Source organism: Erpetoichthys calabaricus, chromosome 13 (genome assembly GCF_900747795.2).
Source record: "Erpetoichthys calabaricus chromosome 13, fErpCal1.3, whole genome shotgun sequence".
NCBI lineage: Eukaryota > Metazoa > Chordata > Cladistia > Polypteriformes > Polypteridae > Erpetoichthys > Erpetoichthys calabaricus.
In genome coordinates, this window is record NC_041406.2 from 41,487,179 (window position 1) to 41,500,889 (window position 13,711).

At 35.6% G+C, this 13,711-nt stretch overlaps 1 protein-coding gene across 2 annotated transcripts in view; it reads left to right on the plus strand.

Annotated features, from left to right (window-relative positions):
* LOC114664171 (thyroid hormone receptor beta) overlaps positions 1 to 13,711 on the plus strand; it is a 362,150-nt gene that overhangs the window by 14,430 nt on the left and 334,009 nt on the right. The window contains exon 1 of one of the 2 annotated variants that reach the window (XM_028818163.2): positions 3,386 to 3,546. The exons of the other annotated variant lie outside the window; for it this stretch is intronic. The gene's annotated coding sequence lies outside the window, so the exon portion shown is untranslated. Of the gene's footprint in view, positions 1 to 3,385; positions 3,547 to 13,711 lie in introns of those variants that run through there. 2 annotated transcript variants of the gene reach the window in all.

Sequence of the window (13,711 nt, forward strand, 5' to 3'; positions counted from 1 at the left end):
AACTGCTGCATTCAGTGTTTTAATTGCTCCTTATTAGCAATAAGATGAAAAAGACAAAGCAGCCAGCAGTTCTCCAGCTAGCTTTTTTCCAATTACATCTGTGTGTGTTCATCATGTACAGTTTGATTTAATAAAACACTTAATAGAAAAATGATCTGTTTTAGGCTTCAAATCATTTGGATGATATCCTTGGAAAGGAAAAAAATCTACGATATAAAAGCCTTACATTGCACAGACTAACAAGCCATAAAATTAAATAAGGTCTGAGATTGGCAATGATTGGTTTCTAATTAAGCAATTGGGTTGAATGAAAACCTGTAGCCACTGCGGCTCACCAGGACCGACATTGCCTACCCCTGTTTTACATCTTATTGCTAATAAGGAGCAATTAAAACACTGAATGCAGCAGTTTAAGATTGAAATAAGCAATTAAGGTTGGAGAACCTTAACAACCGAGACCACTAAAATGAAGCATTAAAATGTCACTTAAGCAATATGTGCTTCATCAGCAATAATTGAGTTCTCGTTAAGGAACTGGGTTGGAACAAAAACCTGCACATACTGTGGCACTCCAGGACCGACGTTGCCTACCCCTGTTATAGACTGAATTGCTTGACGTGTTGATTGTGTGACATGAGAAACTTGAGACTTTTTCATGAATGTTTTTATATTGTTTGCTGTGGTTCAGATTTCATCTCCATAGATGCCCATCCCATCAAAAATGTGTTATGTCCATTCTCTACAAAAACATGACATTAAAATGTTTTCACTGCTATCACTACTTACCACATGGGGTAAATAACATTATAAAAAATATTTTTGGGTGGAGCATTCCTTTAAAAACTGTAGTGTTACAGTTGTGCTTTGTAGTCCTAGTTATGATTCTTGCTGTCATATTCTGAACTTGCAGAAGAGTTGTAACCAAATAAAAGCCAAATGATAAAGCATTTTAGTAATAAATTTTATATATGAGGGACGTTCAAAAAGTTTCCGCACTTTTATAATTTCGTTGGAAACTGTGAATATGGGAAGAGTAGTAATTAGGCATTAAAACGTTGGTATGACTGTGGGAAAATTGCATCTCAAATGAAGGTGACTATGTAGAAAAGTGATGTAATTTGTTTTTGAAATTCTTAATAAATAGAGTTTAAAAAAAAGTGTGGAAACTTTTTGAACGTCCCTTGTAATATAAATTAACTACATAGTTTATTTCTATTTTCTGCATCTTAAAAATTCATTTTACATTATTTTTAATGTAGAGAAAGCAGATTCATATCTAGTACGAGAATATGACAACTAGAGGTTAGACTTTTATGTACTTGGCCAGAGGTTCACATCCTTTGCACGGTGACTTGCCTACAGTATATTATGTTGCTGCTGTTTATTCTGAATTCACCAGTTTTGCAATGTATATATTTGAACATAGGCAGGTGTTGTGTTAGTAATTTAGTATTTATGTGTTATATAATTGTGCACCTGTTCATTTTTTTGCATTTTTATGTGTACTTATGCAGGATGTCTCTATTATTAATTGTTGTTATCATTAAAATATTTATAGCTATCTATTTCCATGTATTGCTCTTTATTAATTTACTCACTTATCTATTAGTATAGTACAATTCAGAATATTTTTTCTTTTGCTTTTTATTTGTCTTGCACTTGTCCCATGTTATGTACAGTATGCACTATGTGTATATATTGTTATTTTGTTCCATTGTGTGCTGCAACATGGTTCATAGATTTTATAACAATAAAGCCACTTGACCTAACTTGATAGTTTTACTCTAATACTCTCTGTTATCAAAACAGCTCAATCCAGGTTGCTGGAGCCTAGGCATATGATGGCAACATTGGGCAAAATGCAGGAACTATCTCTACCCAAGGTGCCAGTCCATTCCAGAGCACTCTAATATACAGAGCCATGTTCACTGAGTCAGAAGTTAGCATGACATGAGTAGCTTTGGGATGAGGGAGCAAAGTGAGAGTGCATGGGGGGAAAAAACTAGTCTACAAAAGTAAATGAAAAAACATACGAAAGTGCCAGGCTTCAAAAGCAGATTCTGAAACAGTATGGCAGCAGTAGAAGCCACAGCACTATCATCCTATATGTATAATCTTTATAAGTATTCTTACATTACTGAGATAATATGCACAAATAAGTATTTAGTTTATTTTAAATAATTCTCTTTTAGAATGTAGACTGAAAATGCATTAATGACTTTGAAAATGTATAAAGTAACATCCATCCATAACAAGGCCCATGGATTTAATTTTGGTGTGGCAGGATGCAGGACCTATCCTGGCAACATTGGCCCCAAACCTTGGATCAACCGTGGTCTTGGCACCAGTCCATCCACAGCACAATTACACACCCTCTCTCACTTATTTAGTGACAAACAGTCTAATAAGCAGATTTAAGATTTAATAATAAAACATAAAACACTGCAGAATGGCCAATACACATTTACACACACACTCTGAATCATATAAACATTAATAGATTTCTTCATTTGAATGCTCTTAACTTTAGAAAGTAAGATAATATAAAGTAAAGTAAGATGTGTTATGAGCCAGATGGCAATGGATGGGAGGAAAATAACCCGCCTGCTCTTCCCGCCAGCACACATTCTGGAGAATATAAATGTCTGGGAGTCCCACATCCTTTAGAAAAGGGAAAGTCTGAGAGCCTGTCAAATGTAGGACGATTTGCAATCCGCCCACTTCCCTGGTCATTGTATCATGTACAGTCGTCCGTGTTTGTTAGTAGAAATGACAAATAAAACTTGAACTTTGAACTTGGACTTGAATTTCTGCAAGTGTGTATTTACTTATACATTTTTGCCTCTATTTATTTATAATATTAACACGGATACTGTGCCGTAGCTGGTGCTACAAGACGTAAAAGCGAGGGCTTTGAAGAGGGTTTAACGCCTTTGAAGTAACACACAGCTTATGAACTACTTACTGTAATTTATACGTGGTATTGAACTGAAAATTATACCCTGATTATCGCTTATGTTAAAAGGAATCATTTGACGCGGTAAGTATTTTAGACTTCGGCTCAGCATTACTGCTTTAAAGACTGTGTAATTTATTAATGGAAGGCATGTTGAAGTTCAGCGTTAAGTCATCTGGATAGCATTTTCAGTTTTTAATGTGGCGTCAGTTCATCCCGCAGTTGTCTCGGCTACTTTCAGCTACAGTAGATTTAGAGCTCGGGGAAAACTAAGAAGGAAAACACGTGCGATCGCACATGCTTTCGACTAAAAAAGCAAACCGCAGTCAATATTATGCGCAAAGATAGTGCAATGTGAAAGTGAAATAAATGTCGTGGGGATGTCCCTCCGGAGTTGCCGTAGCAAAGGGTTTCGCTATAAGCGATGTATCAGAATTCTGGGAGATCGGTGATTCTATGGGGGGTATTCCAGGTCAAAGCTAGACAGCTCGAGCGGCTAGGGCTTCTCAACAGCTGATCGCTGTCAACGATCGCCGATGCACGCGCCTCGGTTGTTGCGAACGGCTGGTACTCAGTCGCGGGTGGAATTGGTAAGTTGCAAAGTCACGATTTCGTTCTTTTTGCTACGTGGTTTGTGACTTTTTCTACATTAAGATAACGAAATATAATTGTTAATGGTTTAAAGCTTTGCCACACCAAATGTGGAAACAAAAATGTCTTGGTTAATTAAGCAGGTGGCGTGTTTCTGTGCACTTTCGGTGTGTTTTTTTCTTATTGGTAATTTAGTGGTCTCTCCTTGCTTTTTGTTGAGAATATAAGTGCGCGATGTTGTGTCTGCAACTTTGATTTTATCTGGAGTGTATCATATTTCACTCCACACACTACTCATCATGGAGCCCACTGGGCTTTTTAAAATATGCTTTACGCTGACAGCTTGCGCACGCACGATCTAAAAGTCAAATCTGGAAAAACTGTTCTTTCTCGCGTGCCCGTCAGTGCCAGTGGCGCTCGCTCGGGTGCGGAGTTGGTGACTTTGTAACGGGGCATTTGTCCTCGCTTTTGCACAGAGTCGCGGCTCTGGCACAAGTGTGTTGCGATGTTTGCAGTCCTAGTTTCGTCTGCAAATGCTTGATTTTCGTTCGCGCTCGTTCACGAGCTGTTCGAACTTTTTGAGGAAAATTTAACACGGAGGCCTGCGTACGAATGAACTGCGTAATCGTGTTCGTTTTATTTTAAGGTTACTTCACTGATCTTTTTTTGGTAATCTTGCATCCTCCACATCTGTATGACAATTTGTAACATGCAGAGTACTGTATAATGAAACAGATATTACTTTTAGGATCTATCCATGTGGAGAGGAGTCTGTTTAATTTGGCACAATGCCACGTTTTCTTTCCGTTTCATGTATTGTGTATTTTTTTGTACAGTGATCAACCGTGTTGATATACTGCAGTGCTTTGGGCTGTAATCCTGTTTGCGTTAAGTCTCCTTACTGTGAAAGGCATTATATAAAGTAGAGTTGTTGCTTGTTAAAAGCTGTTAAACCCCTTCAGGATCACTCTGCAGCTGTTTTTGAATACTTATCATCGGGTGATGATTGTTCTCTTTTTCTTAACCAAAATACCCCTTTTTAAGACATGACGAGGAATTAAATATGAAATTTAGCTTATGTTTCGCTTGAGATCTCAATCTTTTCTGAAACTTTGTCTTCCTTCCTTGTCTTTGACCAGCTGACTATTTGTATAAATGCTTTTCAGTGCCTTCCATTCATATTTGACCATATGCTTATTTAAAATAACGACCTGTTTTTTGATAGTTGGATGGGATTAACTCAACAGATCAGTGTTGTTATCTCCAGTTATAAAAGGTTTCATTAAACCATATTCACACATAATCTGTATTTGAGTAGTGTTACTATTTCAAGCTTGGAAAAATCCATGCAGACACTGGGAGAATATGCAAACTGGACAAGGGGGGTGACTGGGGCACAGCATTCATACCCAGAATGTGCTGGACCGTGTCTGAATGATACATTAAAAAAAAAAAAAAAAAATATATATATATATATGCTGCAAATGTCAAAATAACTAATCTGGAAATACCACTCAAATAATTAGAAATAACATTTAAATAACAAATTATATTTTCAGTGTTACCATCTGAGTGAATATTTGTTAGTTGAATGAAATCTAATAGGATAAGGTGTATTGTAATTATTGTAATTATTGGAAAAATGCAATGTATGACTGTTTACAAGTTTTAGTCTCAAGCCAAACACATTCTTTGTCATTGCCGGCCCTGGTAAACATGATTTCACATGTGATGTGTGAGACTACAAAGGACTTTAGGACACTAGAGGCATTAACTTTTTTATATAGATGCAAACAACATTTCTGGAAGTAGAATCATCCTGTCATTCTCACTCCTTGGTGTACCACTGTGATTTGTACAGTTTTGCTGCCATTACATTTTTTCCCTGAAAACTAAAGCTATGCTCACTCTAAGCACTGAATTTTCTAGTTTTTATGACTCCCTAATTTGTAAAATCACTTTATATTTTAATGAGAACATGGATTGAGTTTTCTATAACTGTTGCATCTGCCCTTCTTTTGTGGTGCTCTTTTTTGCAAATAAGCATTTATTTTTGGAGACCTGGAACCATTGTCTTTAGTCTTTCTGTTTGTTCCTTGTTTGCATATTTTTAAAAGATGATTGAGCAAAACAAAAATGTAAATGTTGGCTTATTGTTGTAGAATGACTTATTTTTATTTATTTATTTTTTATGTTTGTAGTTCCCTTTAACAGAGGTTGAAGATATCTTTCCATTATAATCATATACTAACCATTAACTAACAACTTAAGTTAAGTGATGTGGTTCTGTGTCACTGATTGCAATTATAATTTCTGGAATTCTCCAGAAATGTAACCTCTTACAAATAACCTTATTTATGTATGAATATAAACTAGGTAATTAATGTTTTTCAGCTTTAAAAAAGTGAATATTTTTTCAAGATTCTTCTGACATCTTTGGCTTAGGTTGTAAGACAGAATCTGTAATACCAGATGATACCAAATGCACTAGTTGGACTTTACTGTGTGGTTTTATTTTTTGTCCTGCTCTTGCCATTTTAACCATTCTGAAGATAAAAAAATGTTACAGTATCATAGAAGAACAGGTGTATAATAATCATATAAATTACAATCATGGATATTTTCAGTTCAGTAAATATTTATATAAGTGTGAAACTATTACACATAATACACCTTATAGCAAATCACAAATGGTGTTTAGGACAAGCCTAATTTTTATTTTTTCCTTTTACTCTTCAGTCCATAAATGCATCCATCAGTCTTTGTTATTTGTTTACATATTTAAAAGGGCTTGCACAACTCTGAAGTGGACTGTGTTTTGTATTTAAAGAGTTAGGAGCTGTTCCATAAAAACAAACCTTTTTAATTATATTTAAAAAGTGTGTATGCTGGGGGGAAATCGATATAGTATTTTTATACAGTGTGTCTAGGATCGTCTGAGAACTAGTATTGGGATTTTCTTAGAATATTCTTGTTGGTTAAAGATAAAAAGAGCAGTCACAGTGCAGAATTATAAAGGTGCATTGCTGTTGGTATAAAGAAGCCCCAGTAGCTTTCCTTTATACACTTTTTCTGAATATTTTGTTGGGTGAAATTACTCAATGCTAGTCTGTCACTGAGAGAATGTGTAGCATTGATCATCTTGGCCATCAGTTTTGTTTCCACTCTCTCTCTTAAGGATATCATGGAATGTTTTTTTCCTTGATGGCTAATTAATATGGACTGTTTCTATGCAGTTTTTTGCTACTGCTGTATATTAAAGCTTAATTAGTAGTGTTTACTGAAAATAGTAAGTTAATAGTGCAAGTCAAACTTGTACCTTATGTGGCAACATACTGTATATTTATGATTTTAGACATATTCATATTTATTTAAGTGGTTTATTTTGAGTACTGAATGTTCTGATCTGTTATTGGCTGATGGCCTTACTATAAAAGTTAATGCTTATCTCACATCCAAAGCTAGGGTCAGATAATAATAACGATAATACATTTTATTTATATAGCACCTTTCCCATTATGTGCCTGTGTGTTGTGTACTTCAACTAAAAATTCTCGGTCTTACTGTGGAAACTGCTGAGATACTTGAAGTACATCTACACTACCAAAAATAATTTAATACTGTAAATTGAACATACATTTTCATTTGCAATTGGTGGATATATTTTTTGGCTACAAAATGGATTAATCGGAAATAATACAATACTTACTAGGAGCATTATACTTCAGAATTTAATCAACTTCACAAAATCACAATATTATCTTACCATGACCCAAATAGTGTGGTGATATTTGATGTGTTGTTCTACTACTTTGAAACAGAATAATGAAACAAGAGAAAATTTTTCAGTTTTACTAGGGCATTTCTTTTCAAGGCCATGTGCATATGGATTTATGGAAGTTATGTTGATATTACTTCTTATATGGCGTCATTTCACAGTAGCATTATTATAACAATTCTGTATACACTGATCAGCCACAATATTGAAATCATATGCTTAATATTGTGTAGTTTCACTTCATGTCACTAAAGCAGCTGTGACTCTTCGAGGCATGGATGTCACAAGACCTCTGTAGGTGTCATGTGGTATTTGGCACCAAGACGTTAGCAGCAGATCCTTTTAACTCCTCTAAGTTGAGAGGTGGGGCCTGCATTGATTGGACTTGTTTTACCAGCATATCCCACAAATGCTCACTCGGATAGAGGTCTGGGGAATTTAGAGGCCAAATCAACACCTTGAACTCATTGTCGTATTCCTCAAACCACTCCTGAACAATTTTTTTGCAGTGTGGCAGAGTGCATTATACTGCTGAACGAGGCCACTGTCATCAGGGAATACCCTTGCCATGAAGGGATGTATGTGGTTTGCAGCAATCTTTAGGTAGGTGTACATGCCAAAGTAACATCCACATGAGTGCCAGGACCCGAGGTTTCCTAGCAGTACATTGTCCAGAGCATCCCACTGCTTTCGCCGGCTTACCTTCTTCCCATAGTCTATCCTGCTGTCATCTGTTCCATGGATAATTGATGCACATGCTCTCAGTCATCCACATGATCTAACAGAAAATGTGATTCATTAATGTTTGCAGTACACAATAAATATGTAAAGAAATGTAATTCCTTTATTACCGTTTAGCCAGGGTCCTAAGCTTTCTATTGTAGGTATCTTGAAAATATGGTCTCAGTTCACATTATACAAGTCTGCAAAGTCAGTTATTGTTCTTTGCTCCAAGGAACACCAGTATCAAATACTTTTATGAAAAAACTTGTTTCCATATATTTTGTTTTCTAAAGGCAATTAATGTTGTGGGTAAAGTCTTAGTAAGGATTACGATGGCAATCTATTACAGTCAGTGCAGGCTAGGGGTTGAGGGTTAAGGAATACCACCTATGGTGTCCTGGCCCTTTAAGATCAATATTATGTCAAAAATTGGAACCAATTTGAGCCAATAATGGGAACTCTAGCCAGTTGTCTTTGGTCCATTTGGAAGTCAGCAGCTGACCAGGCAATTGTTCAAATTGGGCTGCAAGTGACCCCAAAAGTGGTCAGAACTGGGACTTGAAAGGCACAAATGGAGTTGGCCGGTGAGAGCAAGGGAGAAGTATTTGACCATTGGGTGGAAATGAGGTCAAAGGGAATGGAAGAAAGGACTTGAGAAGACCCTACCAAATGCACAAGGCTCTTCAGGTGCATCCAGTTCTCTTCAGTCAAGGTCCTGATCTTAGAAGAGGTTTACACAGTAATTTTTGGATCTTGATTAATGTTTCTAAGCTTGATGCCATTTCATTCCTGGGTCACTCAGCCTTAGATCAACATTGAAAGATCAAGAAGAAGCTCAAGCTACTCCAAAGCACTCATGTGGTGTGAGTATTCAGATACTTAAGGGTTCAGTTCAAAACTATAAGAATTGGCACAAACCATGGTCTGTCTGTATAAATTATGCATTTCTATAAAATTCCTCTTAGGATATGGCTGTGCTTCTTTGGGACACTTTTTTTGTGGAAGTAAAAGCAATTCAGTATTTCCTATTTCTGGTGATACCCACATATATCCTCTAACCTGTTCTGTCTAGATTTAAAACTGTGCTCAACACACAAAAAGTGTGACAATGAGCTGTAAAACTACCTCTCTTGTCTGCATATCTTAAATAAACACACACAACAACAACAAGAAAAACAACATTTACTTATATAGCACATTTTCATAGAATGTAGCTCAAACTGCTTTACAGCACGACAAATAGAGGTTATATGAAATGAAAAATAAATAAGATTAGGCAATAATATTAAATAAAAAGCAAGAAAGGGAAAAGGTAAGGACAGGAGGCCAGGAAGACAGAAAAAAAAATAAACAAAAAAAAAAACTCCAGTTAGGTTGGAGAAAAAATCAAAATCTGCAGGGGTTCCAAGGCCAAAAGACTGCCCAGCCCCCACTGGGCATTCTACCTAACATAAATGTTCGTAAATCAGTTCTTTTAGTTTTCAGGCTTCACATGATAGTTTTGTTGATGTTGGTCTTGTGGACAGCTGGGGCACCTGCTGCCTTCAATCCATCAACACAGGAAGCTGCATGGTGCCTTGATCAGGTGGTGGTGGTACAGATTGCCACCACAGAACAATCGGAAAAGACGGCAGAGAATGGTAGAGATTAGTACAGATTGCGGAACCCTGAAGAATATGATAATTTTATGCTCATATAGTCTATCAGGAAATACAACTGAAATGTAGCTACAAATGTGCCATAATAAAATAATAGGTTTTGAGCAGTTTTTTAAAATGTTCCACAGTACTAGCCTGACAAATTTCAATCGGTAGAGTATTCCAGATTTTGGGTACATAACAGCAAAAGGCCACATCACCACTTATTTTAAGTCTGGCTCTTGGAGTTATAAGGAGACCTTCATTTGAAGATCTAAGGTTACGACTTGTAGTGTAGGGGCCAGGCATTCCAAAATATAGAACAGAGCAAGATTTTTTTAAAGCCTTGTAAACCATTATTATATTTTAAAGTCAATTCTGAATGACATGGGTAACCAATGCAATGATGCTAAAACTGGTGAGATGTGCTCAGATATTCTTTTCCTAGTAATGATTCTGGCTGCTGCATTCTGTATTAATTGCAGCTGATTGATTTCTTAGGTAGTTCTGTTAGGAGTGCATTACAATAATCCAATCGACAAAAACAAAAGTGTGATTTAATTTTTAAGCGTCCTGTAAACTTATAAGAGGTCTAACTTTTGCTATATTCCTTAAGTGAAAAAATGCAGACCTTGTAATCTGGTTAAAGTTGAGGTCAGAGTCAATAATTACACCAAAATTGTTTATCTCATTTTGAGTTTTAAGTGCTGGAATCAACTTTATTTCTACTGCCCTTGTTATATCCATGTTTTGCCAATAACTAAGATTTCTGTTTTCTCCTTATTTAGTTTGAGAAAGTTACTACTCACCCATTCAGAAATACTGCTCAGACATTGGATCAGAGAGGTTCATCAGGTGCTATAGATAAATACAACTGTGTGTCATCTGCATAGCTGTGGTAACTCAAACTTGTGCTTTGAGATAATTTGACCTAATGGAAGCATATAGATAGAAAAAAAGCAGAGGGCCCAGAATAGGGTCCTTGTGATACACCATATACAATATCATCGCTCTCAAAAGTACAATCACCACAACTAACAAAGAATTTTCCCCTTGTTACGTAAGACAGTGGATGTTTTTTTGTAGTTGGTTTTCTGATTATCCCAGATAACACTTGGTCTTCTATACTAGCACATGTTTATTCCATGTAGAACTACCCTTTATGCATGTCTCTTTTTGTGTTTTTTCAATGAATTAAAAACAAAATCCAGAGATCTCTTTTTATTGTGGACTTTTAAGTCTGTAATGCACCATTTTCTCTCTTGATCATCATTTGTATACAGTACTGTTGTGTTCACTTTGTCATTTTGATGACTGTGCATTGTTTGAAATAGTTATGGTATTAACTTAGTAACTTCATTTATGATTTGTTATGAAAGGTATTATTTTAAATCAATTTATATTTTTTATTTTTCCTGCATACAGTATAGAAAGTAAAGTGATAGGGTCAATTTCTGAATCAGGTTTTTGATACATTTACACTCTTTAGGCCATCCTGACAATCCTTTGATGATTTTCAGCATAATATATGTGTGTGTATGTGAGTACTGCATTTACAGTGTAGGTCTGTATGTGTGTGACACACAGAACTCATGAATGGATTCACTGGTCTTGATCAAATTTGGTACACTGACACCTGTTGATTTTGAACTATTGTTCTATTGATCGAGAATTACTGTACTCTTTTTAACTGGAAGTGTCAACTTTTTTTAAGAACTCTTCATTCAAAGTATTTTTTCTGCTTTGCAGTCTGTTTATATTTTCTGCTTAGAAATGTTTTGCACTGTGTCTAGTTTTATGGAAAAACACTCTTGGTGAAATTGGTTTTGAATAAAAAATGTTTGAAACATTTTTTTAAAATCTCAACCATTTTTGAGTAGTATAAGAAACAATCAAATCACTGTTGAAGAAGACCTGACATGTCTACTCTGCAATACCCCAGCCTGCCATCTTCAGCCCCTTCATCTTAACAGATATTAGTCCCATTACTTCTGGCAAGTTACTATAGGTTTTGGTTTTGCTATTTTTAAATTTTGACCATGCATCATAGATGCCGTTCCAGCAAGTATAAGCAGGGTGTTTAAGAAGTTACGCAACCACTGGGCCCAATTTTTAAACTAATGTGAGGCATCAACAGGCTGAAAATTAAATATTCTACACGAATATTAACATTTTCTTAAACTAAATTAATTTTAGAGAGCAAAGTGATACAGCAGTTAGAGCTGGTCCCTAATGAAACCAGCACCCAGGTCACTGTCTGTGTGGAGTTTACATGGCTTTCCCCATGTGTCTGTGAGTTTTTCTCCAGGTACTCCAGCTTTCCTCCCACATCCTAAATACATTTGTGTTAAGTTCATTTTCAGTTGCAGATCAACAGGGCAAGTGTGACTGTCCATTAAGGAATGATGCACAAGAAGAGGGTATGTTCCTGCCTTTTTTATGAAACTGGTGGGTAGGCTCTATGCCATGCCTCACAACCTTGAACTGGTATAAGTATAATGGTATAGTGTTTCATATTTATTACAGTATGGAGCCAGTTTCCCAGACTTATGTTATAGAGAAGCATTCTGTAACACCCTTTTACCTCTTTAAAAACTAATGGAAACTTTTGATTTAGCATTTTTACACGTTTAAGCTATGTTCCCCATGTACATTTTAGAGTAAACAGCAGTTGACTGTTATGACTTTTAAAAGTTTTAAACCACACAGAGATTCGTGTAAGAGCATTCCTCAGAGGGTGATGTGCATCAACGGAGAAATGTTTCATCACATTTAGAATCACAGTTTCAATTAGCTTAGAACTATGTCTCTCAGTTTCTTGGCTTCATGTTAGTAGGGCTTGGCAGTACAAGAACACTGCTCTACCCTGGGGCTGAAATTAAACCCCTGCCCCTCTTAATCTTTCTAATGAAGAAGTTATGGCTTCATCAAAACACTGACTTTGTCTTTTCACAAACTGCGTTTATTCATTTTGTTTTTCTCATGTAAATATTATGTGTGCTGAAACGAATTGTGGCTCAGATCAGAATAGTAAAAAGGTGAGAAAAACTGCTCAAACAAACCATCTTTATGCTATTGTTTGTTAGTGAGCTCAGCTGGCAAGTCACCAATATATCGAGAAGTATAATCACCCTTTGGCAAACCCCGTAGAATTACACAGCAGGGATTCTCACTTATTTGACTAGAGAAAAAAAATTTAAACTTTGTTGATAATTAGGCTTTCCAGCCATGTCATTTGTGTGCACTTTGGAAAGTGAGGGCTGCATTTATACACATCATAGCAATTTCAAAGAAAAGTGTGACATTTATTTTAGTTGAGTTAATATAGGACATATATAAAGCACCTCAAGTACTGCACATATTTTTCTTAATGATGTGTTTCTTCTAATGTGTATAAAATATTCTTACAATAGAACTATTCATTCACTGGGGTCCAAACTAAAGCAGTATTGTGTGGATGTGAAGAAAGGAATCAATGTGAATTTGTGATTGAAACAGTATATTTCAGATATACTCCTTCATATGACTTATCCAACGGGAATCAATGCTTTTGGATATTACTGTAGGTTTACTGCATTTAAATTGTATTGGGGAAAAAATGTATGTAGAATGTTACTGAGCTTTTATGAACTGTGATTTTTGATACGTAAAAACGTTTAGATGAATGTGGTATTTGTGTAGTGATCCTCAAACCTTTTATGTCTTCTTTTTCCTATTCAAATTGTTTATTAGCAAAATTCTGTCAGTTTAAAAAAAAAGATAACTTCACCTGAATTTATAATGATTTTATACTTCCTGATGGTTCTTTTTTGAAGTAACTCCTTTATGAGCAAATCCTAATTGTCTAGATGGAAAATGAATTTTGATTTAATTAATTTTCTTTTTCAAATAAAATTAATCTTCAGAGAAAACACATTGGAAAAGATTTCTTTAGTCTCTCATCTGATAAAAAGTACAAATGTATTCTTTTCTTTCATGTTCTATTGACATGAGTGAGTAATAACTATGTGTTTAAGGCTCTTTATA